We start from the raw sequence: 22,331 nt of genomic DNA on the forward strand, positions 1-22,331 counted from the left end.
GTCGGTCTTGATTCATTTATATTTACAGTGAATTAAGGTGTAGAGCCTGTAGGTCTCCACATGGGTATGCAGTTAGTCTGTCACAGATCCGAGAGCCGCAGATGCAAATGTATTTAAACAGCGGAGACACATTTTGTACAGTGCAGCACTTACCCTCTGGAGGAATGACTTTAAGGGAAATTAATAGGCTTCCTGGGGCCCGGTAAGAAAAGGCTGTAAAATTATGCTAAACATGCCCAAATAGTTTGAGTGACAGGCAGTGAGACTGGGAACAGCAGGCGGCTCCTGGACCGAAGAGCAGGGAAGAGGGAGAGGGAGGGAAGGAGGGAGGGAGAGAGAGAGAGAGAGAGAGAAGGGGGGGGTAGAGGGAAAGGGGGGGCGCGCGCACAGGGATACGCCAGGACTCAGCACACACAACAGGTGGACTCAGGACCGGTTCAAGGAATTCTTTGGGGTGTGTTTACATTTTAATTTGCTCTCCTCAAAGGAGGTTTTTTTTTTTTGTCTTTTTGATAGCTCCATTGTTTACCTTGATTTTACAGCTTGAAAGGATTTTTTTCTCTGTGCCATGGAATATCCATGTTGTCAATTGTGATGTAATTTGTTATCACCATGTTATGGCTAGGGGGCACTATTTTTTTTCTAAATTAGTTTGCTGTTCTTTTAGAAAATCAACTGGAGACTGCTCTGTCTCTCTCTCTCTCTCTGTGTGTGTGTGTGTGTGCATTAAATAAGGTGACCATTGTCTTCAATGACTCCCTTCACTGATGACTCCTGTGTGTGGACACACAGGGGAAAAAAAATAATCATTACCAGCCTCAGCGGTGAAAAAGCTCTGCAGATGAAACAATTAGCTGTCAGATAGCCCTGGCATATGGACACTCATCGCCCAAAGGGTTAATGTTGATGGAAAGGCAAACAAACAGGACCATAAATAGGCTCCTTCCCTTCGGTGGAGAGACTTTAAATGCCACCGGCTCATTTCAAATTCTGTGGAATGTCTCGCAAAATGGTGCGACATACACTGCTAACAGTAGGGGGTAAATTGGAGCTTGGAGATGAATTATCAAACAATTACAAAGTCCGACCCCCGCCAAAAGGAGAGAAAAAAAGAGAAGGCCAAACCACAGACATAAGTGGTTAGGCGTAAAGATGGTCTTTATTTCCCCTTGTATAAGCCTTAAGTTTTGGTCTTTCAATAATTTCCCCCTCTGGCTTCTTAAAGAATCTGTGTGCTGCCGATTCACACATGATCTGAAGTTTAGTACAGAGCAGTTCAATTGCATTAGTTACCACCAGATGGGTGGAACTATAATGGTCCTTTCGGGCAATCAGAAGACAAAATATCAGCTTAGGGTTTGAAATTAGTATTGACTTCATTATTGTCATGTCTTTTGATGCCATCTGTTGGGAACGGTTACGTTTGAGACCCGCGCACTCGAGCTTTTCTGGGGTTACGTACTGCGTTGTGCTTATTTGCTTTTCAATTAGAGAACTTGGGCTCCAACGCTGAAACTGCCTCCCTTTCTAATTAGCTCACACTGTATAAGTTTGAGAATGCAATTGTTTTTTTTTTGTTTTTTTTCGGTCTCGGGTGCAGTTTCAATTTGGTGAACGAGGCATCCCATTTCATAGCTTTGATTGAATGAGGTTGCTAACCAATTACAGTCTTTGTCCTGCAAATGGTTTTCTTATGCAGAAATGATGGAATGATATTTATTGTCTGTCATGTTGTCTTTTGAATATCATGGCTACATTCCGATTGTAATGTGTTTGAAAGAGTATGTGTGTGTGTGTGTGTGTGTGTGTGTGTGTGTGTGTGTGTGTGTGTGTGTGTGTTGAGTGAATGCAAAAGTGAATTCTTGCATTTGCCTGAGTGTGTGTGTATGTTTGTCTGGGTGACTGCATGCATGCAAACAGGTAGGAAAACAAACATTTATGTTTGTGTGAGTCTACAGTGTATGTAGTATATATATATATACGTATATATGGATACAGTATATGTAGGATATATATGCATACATGTATTTGTATGCAACTGCTTGTGTATTTGTGTTGGTAGGAGCCTTGAAAAAAAATAATGAAAGCCTTTAGGATGTCGACTTGATTTATGGTGTAGCCAATGTGTGTCAGACGATGGTGGAGTAGTTTGCTTTCTATATCTGTGACTACAGTTCAGTCTTTGAAGAAGACAACATCAGTACATCAGTATCTCATATAATACAGATGTTGCAAAGCCTTGTTTTTGTAGTTTGATATTTTTACATTTATACTGTAAAGTGACAACGGTAAACAAATCACAGGTATGTGCAGACAAGTCTGAGCTTGGGTGCAGGCGGTGTGTTTATGTGCGTGTATATTTGTGTTTGTGTTTGTGTTTGTGAGAGAGAGAGAGAGAGAGAGAGAGAGAGAGAGAGAGAGAGAGAGAGAGAGAGAGAGAGAATGAGAGAATGTGGGCACGAGCGAGTGACTGAGCTGTTGTTTTTTTTTTTTCTCCTCCTTCGTTCATTAGCTGCAGGTGGGCTTCTCCCCAGCGCTAATAAAGAGGTCAGGCAGACCAAGATCCATGGAGCTGCCGCTACTGCGGCCAGCTGGTCAATAATCTATTACAGCATATCCCTCTCCCTGGAGTGACTAATGCCTCGCTCTGAGATGGGCCGTCAAGAGGTCAATGCAGGCCCACTGACCCCACACGTCACTTATGACAAATACCACCGCTGGGTACCGCTGCCCGACTCCCACAGACTGCAGAGTGAGAGGTGGTGTGGGTGTGTGTGCCCAACGCCAGCGCTGTCCCTGCGGGCTGAAGGGAATGGCATTATGCTGAACAGAGAGGCCTGACGGTTGTTCAACACGATGCTTGGGATTTTGTTTGTGGGTTCTGGGTGAAGTGAGGCCGGATTGATTTGTGGCTTTGCTTTGAATTCGAGTTATGGCTTATTTCTTTTGTTCAAGTTTGTTTTTTTGAGTCGCAATACTTTCATGCAAAGATAAGAGATTATTTGTTTTCCTTCATCTAGCATTATTGTGGTGAATACTCCATAGGTAAGGATCAATCCGTATCAATGGCATAACTGTAAATTTGGCCACGTGTCGAGCTGATCGTGCAATGCTTGTATTGAGGTAGAAGTGAACAGGAGATGTGGGCATGACTGAATGCAGGAGTCCCACTTAGCATGGTGGGTGGCGCGCTATGGCACCATCGCGGTGATGAACAGTGCCTCCTTACTCGCCTCTGATTGGTATAACATGGTGTTATTCTGCCAGCGTGCCGCACCAATCAATTTATGCCGCAAATTCGAACTCGCCTCCACTCAAGCATTTCCTATAGCCCTGTTCCTCCACTTCCCCTTTCCACCGCGCTAACGGCTCTCACTCTTGCTCTCGCTCTCCTTCGCTCCCCCCCCCCCATCTCTTCCTCGCCGTCAGTTCGATAAACAGCACTCAACGTGACAAAAAATTTATCAGCCCACCTTTATCACCCCCTCGACAAATCAATCCGAAATCAAGCACGCCCACCATTTTTACGGATCGGAGAATTTACATCTAAATCATGCCGGCTTGCTGTACGGCACTTCTCAAACTGTAAATAAAACTGTAAGTAAAAGGGAATTGCTGTGTGTGTAAAGCGGTTTTGTGCTCTGTGCCATCGAGGCAGTGGTGCCATCAGGAAGACATCTTTGGGGGCTGTTCTTCCGCTGCTAATCTCGCGTTATCAACGTTTAGTTCGAGTTTAAATGAAATATTGAAAATTCAAGGTAGAAATGAAGACTCATTAGTGAGTCGTGGGGTGACTGGACTTCAGTGGTGGACGTTCTTTAATAACTGTATTATGTGGCTACTGGAATCCTTCAACAGGCTGTCAAAAGATTCCCTAATTGCTGTGACTCCAAGGACAATTAATTGTGGGTGTCTTGAGGTAACAGAGAATACGAAACAATGTATGCAGTAATTTGGACACTGAACTATTATAAATACAGATAATGTTCTTTTTTGGTTCCCTGTGACCATGAGGACAATAACTGACTCCTAACCTGCATGTTGCCCCCCCTAGCACTGAGACTAACAGAACCCACCCCTAGTATAAGACTAACAGACCCCCCCACTCCTAGCACTGAGACTTTCAGATTTCTAACAGTGTGTGTCTTAAAGTATAGAAGCTATATGTAGGAAGAGAACAGCCCAATACAACTCTAGGTGATATCTCAAGAGAGCAACGTTTTGGGTCAAGATCAACACAACAGTCTCTTGGTCTTGTGTTTTAAATATATCATTTTAAAATCAGTAACAGAAAAGGAATATAAAATATGAAATATGCATCAAAACAAAGTAAAAAGAAAAGAAGTTGATTGGGGGGAAAAAGCAATTAGGCGCATTGTATATGAATCATCATTGTATAGGTCTGAGTTAGCCCCTCTCTCTTAGACTCTTGTACCCCTCCCTACTTGACTCCCCCAAATGCATCCCCCCCCCCCTCCACACACACACACACACACACTCTACCCCCAGCTGAGGGGCCAGCACCCGCATGTGTCGGCCAGACGGAAATTAGCCCCACCTGAATGACAAGGCAGAAGCCCCCAGTGGGGCTGTGATCTGTGCGCAAACTCCCTTTTAATAGACTTACACCTCATTTGGCCTCTGAAGCCGGCTGAAGGGTCCCCCGAGGATGGAGGGGTGGGGGTGTAAGGGTGCGAGGGGGCGGAGGAGATGGATGGGGGGCCTCCGGAGGGCCGGTCGCAGCAACCCCAACCCCACCCCACCTCGCTCCACCCTGCTGTAAAGCAGCTGTGTTGAAAAGGGGCTCGGCTTGATGAGACGCCTGCGCGCCACCAGAAGGGGACCGCTGGGGACAATACAGGGTTTTTTTTTCACCCCTTCTTCCGTTTAACCCTCCTCCGCTTCTCATCTCTCTGTCTTTCTTTTCCCACCCTTCTCTTTTTTTTGGGGGGGGGGGGGGGGAGGGTAGACGACGCAAGCGTTTTGTTCAACCTGTCATAGACGATATATGTCATGCCGACATCAGAGAATCCTGGAAACACCTCGCGGTTCCATAAGAGATGGCCAATCGCATTCGGAGCGTTTACCAGGGTGTAATTAGTCTGGGCACAGTCTCATTTATAATCCTTACAGTCCTGTCAATACAGACTAAGGGCCAGGCTACATGCAGGCTTCATGTCACTAATCACTGTAATGCCAAGTGATGAGGGGGTTTTCAGTGTCTTTGAAATGCTGTTGTCCACAAGACAAGGCAATTCATTCCCTACAAAACCTGCTACGTGTTATGGTAAACGCAATAAAGGTCAACTGGGAATGGATTTAAATAGAAGATGGTGTATGGAAGATGAGCCTGCAAGGGATAAGCCATAGCCTGCCTCCCCTGTCCGGTTTATCTCCGCGGGGGGCTGTATGACTTGCATCGGATCTCACGTGTTGGTCTGGGACTGCTGAAGGAGGAGATCGGAGTCAGTGGGAAATCTATGTCTACGACTCCTGCCAACTGGTCCTGAGAGGTGCCGTTAAACATGCATTGTTATGATTGAACGTCCCGAATCCACGCGCCCATTCGCTAAGAGTTTAATCAATCCTTAGCCTTGCAAAGACAAACACTAATTGATTTAGCTTTAATATTGCTGAGGAGACTGGCCTACATACAAACACGCCGTTCGCTCTACATATCTTGCTGTTATCATTGATGTGTTTGGCTGTTTAGTCCATTGTGAAACAGGCGGCACTCATCCATGTCATCTTGTGCGGCGGCTCTTTCTGCGGAGAGACTTGATGCTACCCCACAAATCCTGGAGGAGGCCCTTCCTAATGGAGTCATTGTTTTTTCTCCCCCCCCCTTCTCAGTCCATTCATTGACGCGCTGGCAGTTGATGGTTAATTATGTCTGAAGAAGTTCTTGTACCTCTCTTGTGTTGCTTGGCTTAATTCAGATGCATTCTCTCTCCTTCTATCTCTCTCTCCCTCTTCCCTTCTCTCCCTTTCTCGCTCTCTCTTTCTCTCTCTCTCTCTCTCTCTCTCTCTCTCTCTCTCTCCCTCTCTCTCTCTCTCTCCTGCCTCCTCCGCTCGTTCCCGTGGGTGCATGGTTTGCATTTCAAGTGAGGCCCCCCGCCACCGATTTCCAGCAGCATCTTAACTTCCTGAGCTGGAGTGCGGTTGGGGTTAAGTGGTCCCCGAGCTCATGGCACCTATCGCTGCCCAAACATGACAGCTGGGGACCTCACTGTTGCTATGGAAACCAACCCCCTCCCCCAATCCACTCCCACCCCCCACCCCCCCCCACACACACACACACACACTCCCCCCTCAACACACACAGCATGTAAATGCCCCCCAAAACCACTCATTTGAGACAATGCAATGCCCCTCTCCACTCCATCCTCAACAACTCTGCTTCTCTTTCTCTTCTCCCCCCTCCACAGTTGGTTTTATGGCATGGATATGGAGAGTGGAGTGTAGAGGCAGCATGTTGGTGTTCGTCTCCCGTGGCGCCACAGCTGGGGGAACGTTGGGAGCCGATCCAGCGATGGATGAATCGAGGCATCTCTCATCTCTCCCCACCACGGAACATCTTGCACTCGCCGCTCTCTGTGCCGCCTTGTTAAATTGGATTCGAACACTAAAACCCCCCAAAAAAAGTGCTGACTCTGGAACACATCTGGCTCTCTTGTGCCAAATCCGCGCCAAATCCGCTCCAGATTCGTGCCAGATGTGATGCACGGTTCTCTGCTGTCTTGAAAGGTTAGCACTTACACACCCCTGGAAATCAGCTGTTAGTATTTCCCCTAGGTAAGGCAGCAGCCCTGACATGCTACACAGTGATCTCTGTGGGCTGGAACATAGGAACTGACCTTTCATCTGTGGTTCCACGTGTTAGGTGATAAATGTAATGCCAGCGGTGACTGGAAGGACCAATGCTATGTCGTAACAGTTTTAGTTTTTCTTTTTTTCTCGGAGATGACAAATACGGCCAATTTGGCTGCTTTTGCCTGAATTGTTTTTGTTCTCCAGTGGACATGACAGGCTCAGTGCAGAATGCGAGTGTACATATATTCATAATCCACATATGCAAGGATTGTTTGCTAGCCGTCATCCAGTAGATAAAAACAAAAACAAAAAGACACATTGCAATACAGAACATTTTTCATGGTTTTGACTGATCGTACAGCTACCTTGCTGCAGGTGTGGTTTGGCCATGGCTACATGTTCCTATTTCTCTCTCTCTCTCTATCTATCTCTCTCTCTCTCTCTCTCTCAAGCCCTCATCGTAAATGAAGAACAATCTTACCCGGCACTAAACTGCAGCAAGGCTGATTATCTTTGCATTTATAAAACCCCTGACTCCATTGTCACAGGGAGCCAGCTGCCATTAATATGGCGTGCCACTGGTCAGTCGGCATCATCCCCCATAGTGATGGAGTGCGAGGTGCGGCGGAAAGTGCTGGAAGGAGCTCCATAAAAAGTTGTACATCAACTTAAATAATTACATTCCCGCCTATGCATTTCATCACCCTTACTCTCTCTTCCTGTCTCCATCAATCCTACACCCCCTCGGCCCCCAACTCCCCGAGAGAGTCTCGGCGGCTTACTGCAGCAGATGACTGTCACTTGATGGATTAAAAGTCCCACTGCGGCACGTGACTCGGCCCTGTGTGTGTGTGTGTGTGTGTGTGTGTGTGTGTGTGTGACTGCGGAAGACTTCCTCCTTCTTCTCCTCCTCCTCTTGTGCCGTAAACGCAAGTGGCCGCTCTGTCGGCCGTGCGGCGGCACGTTAGGATGGTCTGCGCACGAGTGTGCGATGGTTTAGATGCGAGCTATTCCGACGAAATATACCAGCCGATGCGTTTGACACCCAAAAAGCTCAGCTTAGAAGAGTACACAGTGTTAAACGTCTTCTCCACTCATGTTTGTTTAACGACTATCTGATTTATGACGAGTTGACTTCAAACTCAAGACATGTCATCATAGCCTGTCTGAAAGCACACATCACTGTGAGATTCAAAGATATCGGGTTTTTTTTTACGGAGAAACGATTTCCGCGTCGGCCTTCTGCTGTGTCCTGTTTTGTCCCCTCCAGGGCTGTTGCTCCTCTCTGTTGTTGGCTGCCACCGGAGACTGGCGGGGGGGCTATGGAACATGTAAATGTGTTGGCTGCATTTAGGCCTGGCCCGTGTGAAAGTGCCGATGAGGACAGGTGAGACTGAACATGTTGCAGACGCAGCGGGGGAGAGGCCGGGCTGCGGGAGCTGCAGGTGAGAGTTGGGGGAACAGGGGGAGGCGGGGGTGTATTTTGGGGGGGTGAGTTGTATCTTTGGTGCCAGCTTTTGTTTTTTTCCGGAGCTTTCCGCGCACTGATGAGTAGCCACGGAGGCCCATGGACCGGCTGGAGACCCCGACGGCGCTACACCCCAACCCCCCCCCCCCCCCCCCCCCCCCCCCACCCCAAAAAAATGGCAGCCCCCCCATAGTACCCCCTGTCCATCATCCGGAGTGTTGGCACGATGAAGGCTAAACTGTGTTGATCTCTGTATAGAGAGAGAAAGGGAGGGAGGTAGAGAGAGAGAGAGAGAGAGAGAGGGAGAGAGAGAGAGAGGGAGAGAGAGAGAGAGAGAGAGAGGGAGAGAGAACGACCGACACCTTCCCCACCGGAGACACAGACCAGCAGGCTCATATTAGGGGAAATTTGTTCCACAATATTGCCGCCTCCTGCCATCCAAGCCTGCGTAGCTGCACAGAAGGTGGAGGCAGAGTTTTGGGCGGGGGCCAAATGCTCTCCGTGGCGGCCCCTCATTCGCACCATGCGCACGGTGGTCTGTCTCCGGCACCATCAGCCCCCGCACTCCCCCCCCCCCCCCTACCCACCCCGCTGACGGTCCTCGAAGCCCCCCCGCCTGACGGAACAAATGCTGCATCTTTGGGAAAATAAACTTATCTCATTTGGAGTGACAACATGTGCCCTCAGGTTATGAGGAGCGCGTGTGCCATCCTGGAAGAGACGCGGGCAGGGAGGCAGGGTCAATTGCTCATTTCCAGACGCAGGGAGGGAGTCTGTGGCCGTTTAAATATGGCTGCCAGTGCATCGCATGTCGCTCTGGACCGCAGTCTGCCAGGCATTCTGGGAGAGTCTCGGGGAAGAGCAAGGAAAAGAATGTCTGTACGTCTACTTGATGCCTGTGTTTCATCCGTTTACTGTCCATCTGAAGACTTTAGTGCCAAAATTGGACGAATGCCAGTTTGACACATTTCCATACATTTCCATTTGTCATGGGAAATTAATCCTTAGGGGTAGGTTATGCATTGTTTTTCTCTTCAAAAGGATTAATTGCAACATCTTTATTTCCTAAAAAGCAGGACATCTCTATTATAGTGATTCAACCTCGGGAATCTCCAATAAGAAGCCGGCCACAATAGTGTCTTTAGATTACTACTTCCACTAATGGCAGCAGCTGACCTAATGCTTATACTGCCTTTACCAAATGCAGACATTTGTTTTGAACCCAAGCTGTGGGTTTATTGTGCAATCCCATGTCAATTCAAACAATTTTTGAAAACTTCATATTTTTTTCATTTTGATGGAAGATGAATCAATATAGAGCCATGCCCCTCCAGATTTAGGTCATATTCTGTTCAAGTATACTCACAAATCCAAAGCCCACTCCAGCTTTCCCATCACTTGCATTCGCTCGCATCGTTTGGTTTTTCTTTTGAGTTCCTTAATAAGACTTGGGGCACATCATGTGAAATTGTTCGTGCCTGTCACATGCTCTTTGCCTTGGACTGTTTGGGAACCATGCTGTGAGTGAGTGTGAGTGAGTTTGAGGGAGTGAGTGTGAGTGAGTGAGAGTGAGTGTGAGTGAGTTTGAGGGAGTGAGTGTGAGTGAGTGTGAGTGAATGTGAGTGAGTTTGAGGGAGTGAGTGTGAGTGAGTGTGAGTGAGTGTGAGTGTGAGTGAGTTTGAGGGAGTGAGTGTGAGTGAGTTTGAGTGAGTTTGAGTGAGTGTGAGTTTGAGTGAGTGAGTTTGAGTGAGTGAGTTTGAGTGAATGTGTTAGTGAGTGAGTGTGTGTGAGTTCTAAACGGGGTGTTCTGTTACTACAGTGAACTTGAAATAAATATTCTACACCTTTACTAAATATTCAGCTTTAGGTGAAAGGTGACTATTGGAATGTATTTATGTTGAATCCAGCCTTTAATAAGCAGGCTATTTTAGCCAAAAAAAAATACATTTTGTAAAGAATTTCATATGAAAATTCCCACATTTTATTATTTTATTTAAAACATGTAAATTTGACATTCAATTATTTTAAATGTTATCCAAATCTATCATGGATATAGGCATGGGCTCTTTTGTTGGATCATTGACACTTTGACTCTTCCTATTGAACATAGTATTAAATTAGGATATTTAGTTTACTTATGATGTAATCTGGAAGAAAATACATGTGAATATTTATGGCTTACTTTCCTTTTTTTTATTATAAAAAATGTACCAGAATGTATATGTCCAGTTTTCAAGTGAAAACTCGTCTCTTACATCAATCTGAAAGGCATTCATGTTTTTTGTTCAGTCTCACTTAACGTACTCTCAGCACTGCTGATTGTGTGATCGATTGCAGTAGAGTACGAATCTGTACGTTTTTTATTTTTTATTTTTAAGGCAGAGTTCTGTGGTTCTGGTCCTGATGGTTCTCCAGTGTTGAGCATTAGTGCCACTTGAGGTGATTGATGACCTTGTCTTTACATCCAGCATGTCACCAGCCAATGAAGAAGCTGCTTTCCCCACCCATAATGATTCCCAATGATCTGAGATGAGGGCGGTATGATCTATAGAGAGGGTCACTGGAGGGACTGAATCACTCTGGAGTTTGGGTGGGCGGCATTAAACTGATGGCTCAGAAGTCAAAGTGACCATCTCCGGGTCCTTGAAAAGGCTGACAAATCACGAGGATTCATACAATTCCATCCCATTCCTTTAAAACCCGTTGGGACAGGGACTGGCCCATTATCCAAACGGCAGGCAGATTTCATTGATCTCTGATGAAAGTTTACTCCTACACAGAAAAAGAACTCTGACCATTTTTAACACAAAATTTCCATTAACCTTAAACTCATGCTGGTAATATATATTTTTTTTTGTGTGCTTATATCCATGGCTACCTTCCTGAAGGCTGTTGCAGTGTGATGTGTGGTACAGAGCCAGTCTATTAGGCCAGTTAAGCAGAGATCTCAGGTAATGCAGTGGTGGGTTATGGGTAATGACATGACCTTGCTCATCTCCATAACCTTCTCATTATTCCCTTCATGAACCGAGGCCTGCGGAATATCATTTTTCATTTGCAGCGTTGACGAAATGGCGGACGAGGGGAATTCTTTTTTTAATGGGGCCCACTGTCCTATGATTTCCCTCACGGAGAGGAGAGTACATATTCTATGCTACTGGTCAAGCAGAGGTCGATATCCATGTACTGCCCTGTAGATCATTTATGATTTGTCACATGTATTATATTATGCATGTGAAATTATGTATAGGCGATACATTTCTGATGTCATTGAGGTGAATTTATTACAGGTACTTAAACTGTTCAAATTGTTGCTTCCTGTTAAATTGAGGTGTCATTTCAGTTGATTTCACTGTTTGTAAAAACATTTTTAATTCATCTGCCATATTTTTTCACTATGGTCAGCAGCGGTGTAATTGTATTGTTGGAGTGTGTGGCGTACTACTCGACAGCTGGGCTTTGAATTCATCAGTGTCTGTGCGTCTGTGTGTCTGTGTGGGTGTGGGGGGTGAACAGAGGCTAGAGGAGGCCGGTATGCCGTCTAACATTCAGCTCCCCACTCTCACTCATTTCCAAATTGCCCTCCTAATAGACCTATCTGTCCACAGAGAGCCTATTAACTAAAGATCTGTTTTCATCTCCCAGACACTCAAAGACTGGAGGAGAGAAAGTGAGAGAGCAAGCGAGAAGGAGAAAGAGAGAGAGAGAGAGAGAGAGAGAGAAAAAAGAACCTCAGCAAAGACCTGTTTGTCCGATCGCACACAGGAGTAAAAAGAAAAAAAAAGAAAAAGAAAAAAAAAAGACTGCAAAAAGAGCCATCTGACATAAAATGTGAATCAAAACGGCAACAGAAAGGGACTTCATTATATAGGAGTTAATTGTCTCCTGGGCCTTGGCTGCCCTGTCCCTGGGCGAAAAATTAGAGGCCTCTAATTGCTTTTATCACCTAGCCCTGCAGTTTCCAACAGCCAGGCTGATTCCATTTAATTTAAGTGCCACGAGATGAGGAAAAACTCCACACTGCCACCAGCCCTGAAGCACAGTCAGAGAGAGAGTGAGTAAGAGACGAGGGGGGGAAGCGCTCCAAATTGGCAAACATGGAAGCTCTGTGAATTAATGAAAATCAACAGCATCTGACTGTGATTGGGAAATCTTTTTATTTTTTTTATTTTTGTTTACCCCAAGGTGTTTCTGGAAAGGGAGTCACTTCAGAGTCAGATGGCTGAGCGCTGATCCTCGTGATTGGCCGCCTGAAATAATTTCGCTGACCCCCCCCCCCCCCCCCCCCCGGAAAAAAAAAGAAAAAGAAAAACATATTTGGGAGCCCGGGGATTTGAAGGCAACAACTCGCTTTTGGATCAATTAACAACTTCCATACAACAGGGTCAAGGGCCAGCAGTATTGGGTGAAACACAATCACGATTAAAGGATATTTATTAATTAGAGGCGTGTTTCTTCATCAGGGCAATTGGATTAGCTCGCCTTGTTTGTAGAACTGTTTTACATTTTTTTTGGTCTATAGGGAAATACCATAATATAGAACCCAAATGAGCATCCTTTGAAGTTAGTATGGGTCCTGTAGAAAGGATGTACACACTTTATAGAGTATAACAGCAAGATGACCCAACACATTTGGAGCCTAATGAAGGTGTCTGTCAAAATGGATTGCTGTTATTCAATTTCTCAAAATAATATTTTACTAAACTAGGACCACCTGTACAGCTTCTGACAAGATATCCATGATTTTGTCGATCCAACCAAGTTGTTTCAGCAAACATAAAGCTGTAGCACACTCTCTGTCTTCCTTTCCAGCCGGCCGTCGATGAGATGGACTATGTTGTGTCCAGCAAAGGACTCAAGTCAGCGCTGAGTTGAAAATTCTGTACTTAAGAACTCTCAACCTGGAATGAACAATTGATCTCTCTTCGTCAGTCAATCCATTCGCTGCCCCGCAACCCTCCTCCCACCTGCCCCCTACCCCTGAACCGACTCCTCGTCAGACGTGCGTCCGATCACTCTAAACTCTTCCTCTGCACTTCTCTACCAGGTTAACGAGGACTAATTTAAATCCAAAAACCCTGACAGTACATTTTCTGTCTGCGAGGCTTGTGTGTTCTGCATGGCTGTTTGGATCAAAGACTGGTTATCTCCTGTATTGAGCTGTTCTAACCTCTGTCCGCTCTGATTACGGGCCAGCTGATAGGAAGTTCCTTGGTTAATCAGGACCAGTGTTCAGGGACGGGTAATATAGACTGTGACACTTTAAGGAGTGAAATGCAAAGCTAAGGACAAATTTCACCCGGGGAGAATAGAAGGAGTTGTTATGAGTAAACCCACTGATACAGGCTCTCTATATGGTACTGAAGGGTGTGATGTCCTTCCTAAGTCATCATGTCATGGCATCTATACATAAAAAGCCTTCCAGTAGTGTTTCTTAATGCATGGAAGATTGTTGACCTCTAAAGGCAACTTAACAGTTTAGCCATTAAAAATAAACTTCAGACTTGTCAAGTGTACTAATTAGACAGTGAAGGTCCATTTGTAGTCTTTAAAACCCGCAAACTTCCACTATGCAAACGTCTTTTAAAATGAATAAATAGAGCAAGGACAAACTGGCCTTTTTTCAGTCAAATAAATATTTGCAAAAAAATGTTAAACATTAAACTATTAAAAAACTGATTTAAAAGCTTATTTTAAAAGATGAATAAATATTGAACAATGATGTATACGTTTACGGAGAAGGAGAAAGAAAGAAAGACAGAAAGAAGAAGGGACAGAATCCGAGAAGGAGTGTGTGCTTAAGTGTGAATGTTTGCGTTGGTGTCTGTGTGTGTGTGTGTGAGTGTCTGTGTGTGTGTGTGTGTGTGTGTGTGTGTGTGTGTGTCTGTGTGTGTGTGTGTCTGTGTGTGTGTGTGTGTGCATGTGTGTGTGTGTGTGTGTGTGTTTGTAGGGTGGGCCAGTTGATTGAAGGAATTTTGACAGTTTAAAGGCTAAGACTCCCCAGCTGTGTTTATAAACTCTCTGTGCACCTGCTGAGGTCATACGCACTGTGCACTCAAGGATTAAGCGCATAGCCGCGGACATACAAAACACTGGCCTCGGACAAGACCCGCTTCTTCTGGGAACAAAAGCAGAGAATAAATCTCTTCCGAGACTTTTTTGTTTGCTAATAGTTTTTTGGGGAATTATTCTTTCTCCTTTTGAGGGATTATGAACTAGTTTTGAGATTACATAAACAGAACAGGATGTTTTTTCTTTAACTTTTTTTTACATGCTGTGTTTCGGAAGTACAAACTCTGTTTCATTCTTCATTTGCAACGGTGTTTACAGTAGTCAGCCATGTGTGTAGGAAGGACGCCGACCTTGTCAAAGTATTTTCAGTTCAAAGAAACACAAGAGGGTGTAGTTGATCATTTAAAAAAGGCTTCTAAATAACCTCCCCAAATAACCTGACAGGCCAACTGCCATGTCAGCCACCTCACCATGTAGCTATTTTTCTTTTATGCTGGGGTTTGCTGGCCCTTGATTAAAACGTTGACATTTTTTTTTGCCGGGAATTAACCTGATTAATGTAATTGAATGCAAAAGCCCATAGCTCAGCGCTTCAAATGTCGGCCGCAGATGGATTAAGAGAGAAAGCTTTCAAATTGAATACGCCTCTCTCCTCTCCTCTCCTCTCCTCTCCCGTCCAGACCTGCTAATTGTGCCTTTTACCACCACTTGAGTCACTGACCACTGCTATTTAGTCTGACTAATGATGATGCACAGTGTGAGGCATCCCAAGGATAATTAAAAAAAGAAGGAGAAAGGGGAAAAAAAAGACACTCACCCCACTCCATTTCTGGAGTCGCCGTTGAGGAGAGAGAGAGAAAGAGAGAGAAGGAGGGGTTGGAGGTGGGAGAGAGGGAGTGTTGGAGGAAAGGGTTGGACAGGCTAATTGACAAGATTCGCACCCTCACAAAATATTGAACTGTCCATCACCTGTGTGTGTTCTAAATCATTGGTGGCACTGATTTGCCCGGGAAATAACTTGATTTTAAAATCTATTCACTTGTCAGTCATTATTGAGCGACCCTTCTCTTGGCGATGTGGAAAAGTTTTCTAATTACAGATCGCTTGCAAATTCGAGACCGGTTCTCACTTGGAATGCTAAGTCTGGAATTTTTCTCCGAGTGTAGGACCGCCTTGCAGATCTTTTTTCAGCAGCCACTACCGAGATCTATGATCACTGAGACATAACTAATGAATGACATAGTGATACCGTGCTACAATATGCTCAAATGAAAGAAACGCTGAGAAACATACACCCCACATAGCTGCTGTCACAAATCTAGACGTAGACCATGTTTTGAAACTTGTAATTACTGCTATTAAACAAGCGTTCTGTTCATAGTGATAATTTGCATAGAAATAGGATGATGCACTGCGTGGTTACGTGTGTGTGTGTGTGTGTGTGTGTTTGTGCATGCATACCGTATGTGTGGTTACGTGTGTGTGTGTGTGTATAGGTGTGTTTCAGAAGGGATACACCACTGCTATTGTGGCGGTGACTCTAAATCTGTCCCAGGCTGTGGCGTTAGGCGGCACATTTGTAAGGTGACAGCGCGCCACAGAGGGACCTTCTCCAGGCGCAGGCTCTCCCCGGGACGTTCACGTAGGTAAATGAATAAATAGACTGCTGCCGGATCCCTCTCCTAGCCTGCCAGCGCTCCCCTGCTTTGACACAAATAGGATCTGCAGCAATTCACTGTGCCGTTCTCCATCTCTCTCTCTCTCTCTCTCTCTCTCTCTCGCTCTCTTGCTCTCTCGCTCTCTCTCTCTCTGTTTCCCTCGCTATTTCCCAACCTCCCTCCCTCCCTCCCTCTCTCTCTCTCCCTCTCCAAACTGAAGTGTCTGTCACCTGTTATGCAGGAGGCTTTGGTGGGTCACAAGGGCTTACACACATACACACACACACACACACACACACACACACACACACACACACACACACACACACACACACACACAGAGAGAGAGAGAGAGCTCTCCTGCTCTCCACTCTCTTTGCTATTCCGTTCACACAGCCTGAAGGCTAAGTTACATCAAACCTCATTATTGTCATCACATGCCACATTTGTAACCTGTTAGGGAGACAATTGTGATAAAATAGGCTGATGGCCCTTCGGAGCCTCGTTCACAGCCAGCTGGACTTTCCCCTCTCTGGTTCTAGAAGTGGGTGAGCTTTTAGTGTCTTGGTCAACGGTCCAGTTTTACTGAAATGTAAGGGTATGATCATGATGAGGATGAGGAGGAGGATAAGGATGGTGATGATGATGAAGACGGGGAGGAACAGGAAGAAAGGATTGGTCTCTTGTCCAAATGAACAGTGTGTGTTTTTAATGATAATTTTTGTTTAAGTGTGAGTTAGTAACTGGACGTAGCGCATAACAGTGCATAATATGACTGCCATATAAAGTGATAGAATGAGCAAGAATTAAGTTAAATCAAAATGAAGAGATATTTTCCATTCCAGGAATGGAATCATCTTGAGTGATTATGTTTCTGGTACCAATAAACTAAAACGCTTGTTGTATATTTTATTCTGAGTGAAAATGTAATGAACTACAGTTTGTGGCTGTTGTGGTTTGTACACTGATAGAGTGTGAAGCAGTACCTCTCTTTTGAATATGAAGATGAGTGTGACTTTACGAACAGATATATTCTTGTGCTAAATTTGAGCATTTTGTAAAATTGACATGTATACAGTACAAGCAACAGTATGAGCTTCATTGTATAACTGTACTTTGCACTTACATACAAAGTTTGGAAAAATATTCAAGTCTATGTAAAATGTAGGTTTATTAGTTGAAAGCAAGAATATGTTTGAATACTATAGTAAATTAAGAGTTAATGCTACATATAGGCATACAAGTATCCACATTGATTACAGGACATGGGTATACACCATCATAATAACAAGTTTAAATATAGTCCTAGGTAGCGATCATCAGGGTTCAAGCAGAATGTGTGTGCTGCCCCAAGTAGTAAAAGGTTGAATGATTTGACCACTTGAACAGGTGAAACAGAACCATTTGGATTTTGTAAATGTTACGTTAAGATTTAAAGACAAATTGAAATTTTGAAGATAGACCAAATGATGTTAGAAGAACAGAGGAAAACATGCTGTAGCTTGTTGTAGCAACATGTTATGGCATATTGAAATTGGGTGCATCTATACGCCAGAATGAATGCACCTCCAAAATGTAATTAAGATTGGTCATTCACACAGGCATGTATTGGCTGCTGAATTTTGATTGGTTGTTGGCAGCCATTTTGTGACGCAAGCCAAATGGAACTTTAAGAGATGTGAACAAATGTAGCCAACTGAAAGCATACCACATTTCAAAATTTTAGCTTTAGCCCTTCTTGAGATATTGAAATGTGTCAGTTCAGCGCCCCCTATGGATGAAATATCACGAAATTTGGCGCACATCGAATGAATGTGGTAGTGATGTGTGTGGTGGCAAAATGGTTTTCAAGCTATGGCCCAAAAAGTGCTTTGACCCTACCCAACTTCAGGGGTGCTAGCATGAAGGGAAACACACACCTAGGGACACAAACGTTCTATTAGGTATCAGCCATGTGGGGCTAGAACTATACCAAGTTGTATGTGGATTGGTGAAGGCATGATAACCAAAAATTACTTATAAATAAAATATTACAGATAAAAACGGCATGCAGTGGCGGTCATAATTAGCTGTTAATGTTATGACAGAGTTAACCTTATGGGTACCTAATGAGTTCAGTTGCCTGAACATGATACAATGTTTAGTATTTTGTGTTCAACAACCTTTTAAATATTAAAGAAAATTCACCCACCTTGTCAGGACATTGTACCTCACTGTGTATCTCTGCCCCACAAAGCTGTCTAGCTGGTCAGGTAGCCATGTCGTTGTGATAGCTGATGTTATGAATTGTAAAAATTAAGGTTTCTTAATACCACATAAACTGAAACTTTTGCAGTGTACTTTCATTGCTTATTCCAACAGTGTTCGTGTTATAGTTCATAGTGTGATTTTGTATGCAAGTACACGCTTGATAGCTTGATAGCTAGCTGTGGAACATGCTAATCAGTAGAGAGAATGGACCTGTGCCCCCCTTCATTTCTCTTAGAGTGGTAGTCTTGGAGTGAGGCAACCATCATTGAATTGAATCTTAAGGTATCCTAACATGCTACAAACTCCTCTGCCCCTAGACGAATGATCTCTCTCACTTGGGATACCAAATGGTCTATCACAATGTTGATAGACTAACAAGCAAGTTAGCAACTTGATGCCATGACTGCAATTTGTTTATGTCCTCTCCTTCCCTGTAGTGAATCAGTAGTTGACCTTTTCAAACGTCAAATTACTGATCACCCATCATCATCATCTCTGTGCTGTCACACATTGCCTCCTCACACACACACACACACCGCGAGCGATCACCACGTCTTCCCGGCTCTCCTCCTGCAAAAAAAAAAAAAACGCAGACAAATTCTAAGCATATGTCAAAATAATGAGCGGTGGCGAGGATCTGTCTCTTGCCTTAACTTCCAATCGGTAAAAGTGAAAAATCTGTCTCCCATAAGCAGGAAGCGACCCCCGTGGCGTCGGGGTCTCTGGTTTCTGTCAGGCCTATTCCTTGGAGGTTTCAGATGACAAAATGCAGAAAGTTGTTTTTGTCCCTCTTGTTGTCACGCTGCACCCCCTTAACTGAGTTTTTTTTTCCTCTCTCTTCCTCCCCCCCCCCTTCTCTCTCATCCCTCCTCTTTCCTCTGTCGTCTCGCTGTCTTTTCTGTCAGCCCATAGCCAGGCACCTGCTCTCATGTTCCTAATTAGTCTCATTTAATTAATTATATTCGGCAGCACAGCTCCTTATCTCGTGTTTGTTTTTCTCTCTCTCTCCCTCTCCTTCTCTCTCCCTCTTTCTCCTTCCCTCTCTCTCCCTCTCTCTCCCTCTCTCTCCCTCTCGCTCTCACTCACTGTTGCTCTGTTTCTGCCCAGCTCCTAGTGGAAAATAGAACTAGCTTGTTATCAGCATTTCAAAGGACATTGTACATGGCTTTGCAATGGATATTGTTTCATGTCATGGCCATTTACATGTGTCAGATCGTTGGAGGTCACTCTGATCATGTTCTGGTTGTACACTGGAGATGATTCTGGAACCGATTCATGCCTATATCAGGACCATATCCAATCTTGTGTTCAGATGCTATCTTGGTCAATAGACAATCATTGTAGTTCCCTCATAAGATTATAAATCTTTGGAGCGAAAACGGTTTTATTCATTGAATAATAAGAATAATGACTGCTTCATTCAAGTATATAGTGTAGTTTATACCGACTATATGAGTATACCGTATATACTCGTTCTTCACCGATCCATTCATACTGAATGTGTATGTTGTGTAAGCAAAGGGCATATGAATATACAATCTCTGTGTCCATGTCTATTCGATGCACGTTTGGATGCATGTATGACAGATCATTTTAACGATCTTTCACATCATCATTAAGCAGGCCCCTCTCTAGGCACCTCTTTGCAGGGCTTTTGTGATGTTCGTCCCTTTGAAGAACAACACGCGTACCCACCCAGCATCATTTTTTTACGACTCGGCTCTTCTCAGCGACGGGGGCACGACGTGGATTTATCAGTCGCTGCGTGACGTTTCAACAATAGCAGGCGGCCTCGAGTTGCATCTCCTGATCCAGGTAAAGGAACACCCCGGGTTGGGCAGGGTTGAGGCAGAGGCCCAGCTGCCACCCCATCCCTTTACGGCGGGATCCATCCCCCGCTTAAAGAAAAGACCCCATGAAATATTCACTCCCTGATCAGCGCAGCCACAAAGGGAAAGATCAAACTTTTGGCAGGACAGCAAGTCCGGGGGCCGTACAAGGTTTCCTCCAAATGCTGCATTCACCATATGGTGGAGCACAAATAATTAGTGGGACCGGTATCAGCTTGTTATCGTTAGTGTTCCTCAACAAACCAGTTTCCACACCGCAACAAACATCGAGGCTTGTGAATGGCCATGCCCGATGCTAATATGCAGGTTTATTAAAATGCAGTATAATGCATGTTTTTCATTAACATATTAATTTAATATTTCAATATGCAGTGTTTTTTATTAAATGTGAATGCATTAAGAGCTTGCAGCAAGAGTGCTGTGTTTTTCTGTGAGCAAAATCTAATTATGCTGATTGAATATCTTATTATAATTAGCTGGGTAAAGTTGACCACTTAAGACACCCTCTAATCATTTAATGGCTCCTATGTTCTATGCAGCCTTAAATTCTCATTTTAATGAAGTGTTATGCAACGTATAAATTAGACATGTTTGCATGAAAATCAGCCAGATTTGTATCAGTAATCTTGGATGAGGCCTACATTTAAGAAGAATTTGGAGCTGACGCCTGAAGCTTCTGAGTCCCCAGTGTATCCCTGTTGAACCCATGCACCCTGTGCTCCTTGTTTTATAACTTGAAGTGAAATGGAGACCTGTCCCCTTTTCTCATGAAGAATTAAATATTTTATGCAGCATTTCACACCTATCAGCCCCGTAGGGGTGAAGGGTCAACTGGTTGGATAATCTGCCCTCCACTCCTACCATCCTCCCACGATAGATGAGCACCACGTAACGAAAAGAGGAATAAATACACACACAAAAAAAATTCCACCTCTTTTGGACACATTTTTATATATTTTTTTTCTTCCCCGATAGGTGGGTTGAAATGCGTTCCATTAACCTCTGCGCGGTGTTAAAGGATCTGTTTATGGAGAGGAAATGACAAGAAGTCAAGCTGACAGGCCTGGAGTGAGACAGTTAAAAAGCCCTTGCTGCTCGGGATAATTAATAAATAGAGTACCAGGGGAGCCCCTGCCATGCTTCCCCGTATGACAGGGCCTGTCTCCAGTGCGCCAAAGCATTAAATGACCAATTCCTGTCAGGCTAACTTCTACTGGGCTCCCTCGGCTCTCCCCCCCCCCCCCCCCCCACACACACACACACACCAACACTACCCCATTCCCCTCCTCAGCACCCCCCACCCCCACCCCACCCCCTATCACAAACCCCAACACCCCCACCTTACCCTCCTCAGCAGCCCTCCCACAGACACACACACACACACACACACACACATTTCCTCCCCTTCCTCTCCTCCTCTCCTCCTCTCTGCTCTCTGCTCTCTTTCTTTCAGAGGAGGTCTACTTTGCTCGCTTTGCAGTGAGTTTTTCAGCGACTGATGGCTCTAGTTCATTTCTGCTGAATTAATTGGTCCCTGAATGAATTCTGTTGACAGGGCAATTCATCATGTGTTTGGCCTGACAGTGACTGGGTGCTTGGAACAGGGGAAAGGGGGAAGGAGAGGGAGAACGTGGAGAACCGGGGGTGAGAGCGAGAGAGAGGGAGAGAGAGATAGAGAGAGAGAGAGAGGGAGTGTGGGAGAGAGAGAAAGGGAGCAAGAGTGTGAGAGAGAGATGGAGAGTGAGAGAGAGAGAGAGGGAGAGATACAGAGTAAGTATGAGAGAGCCAGAGAGAATGAGGGGATGAGGTTGATGATTCTGCCTCTTTTATTTATTTATTCCTGCACCATCCCTGCTGCGTCCTCCTCAGTGGCTCCCCCCTGTTTAAACCCTTAACAGGAGGAGGTTAGCTCATGTCAGAAACAGCCAGCCAGACATTTATGCGCAATTGTTCCAGGGTTCTTTGGCTTGCAAACAAACAGAACCACCTCTGAGAGATTAGGCTGATCGCAAAGTGAAGCGGTTCTGCAGGGACAGAGAGAAAGCACCCCCACCTCCACCATCTTTATTCTGCAGTCAGGTCAGCCCGTAGCCGGTGCTAGGACCCCCCGATCCGTCCAGTGTGGTGCCTGACATAATCACTGACTGAGGCGTATTGCATTAGGCTTTAATTGCATCATGTATCACACAATAGCCATTAGGGGTAATTATTTAGCGGTGGAGGGAAAATGAGATTTGGCCACGGCTGGACGTGCTAGAGTTCTGGCACTGGCTGCCCACC

The sequence above is a fragment of the Clupea harengus genome, chromosome 23 (assembly GCF_900700415.2).
Source record: "Clupea harengus chromosome 23, Ch_v2.0.2, whole genome shotgun sequence".
In the NCBI taxonomy this organism is placed as follows: Eukaryota; Metazoa; Chordata; class Actinopteri; order Clupeiformes; family Clupeidae; genus Clupea; species Clupea harengus.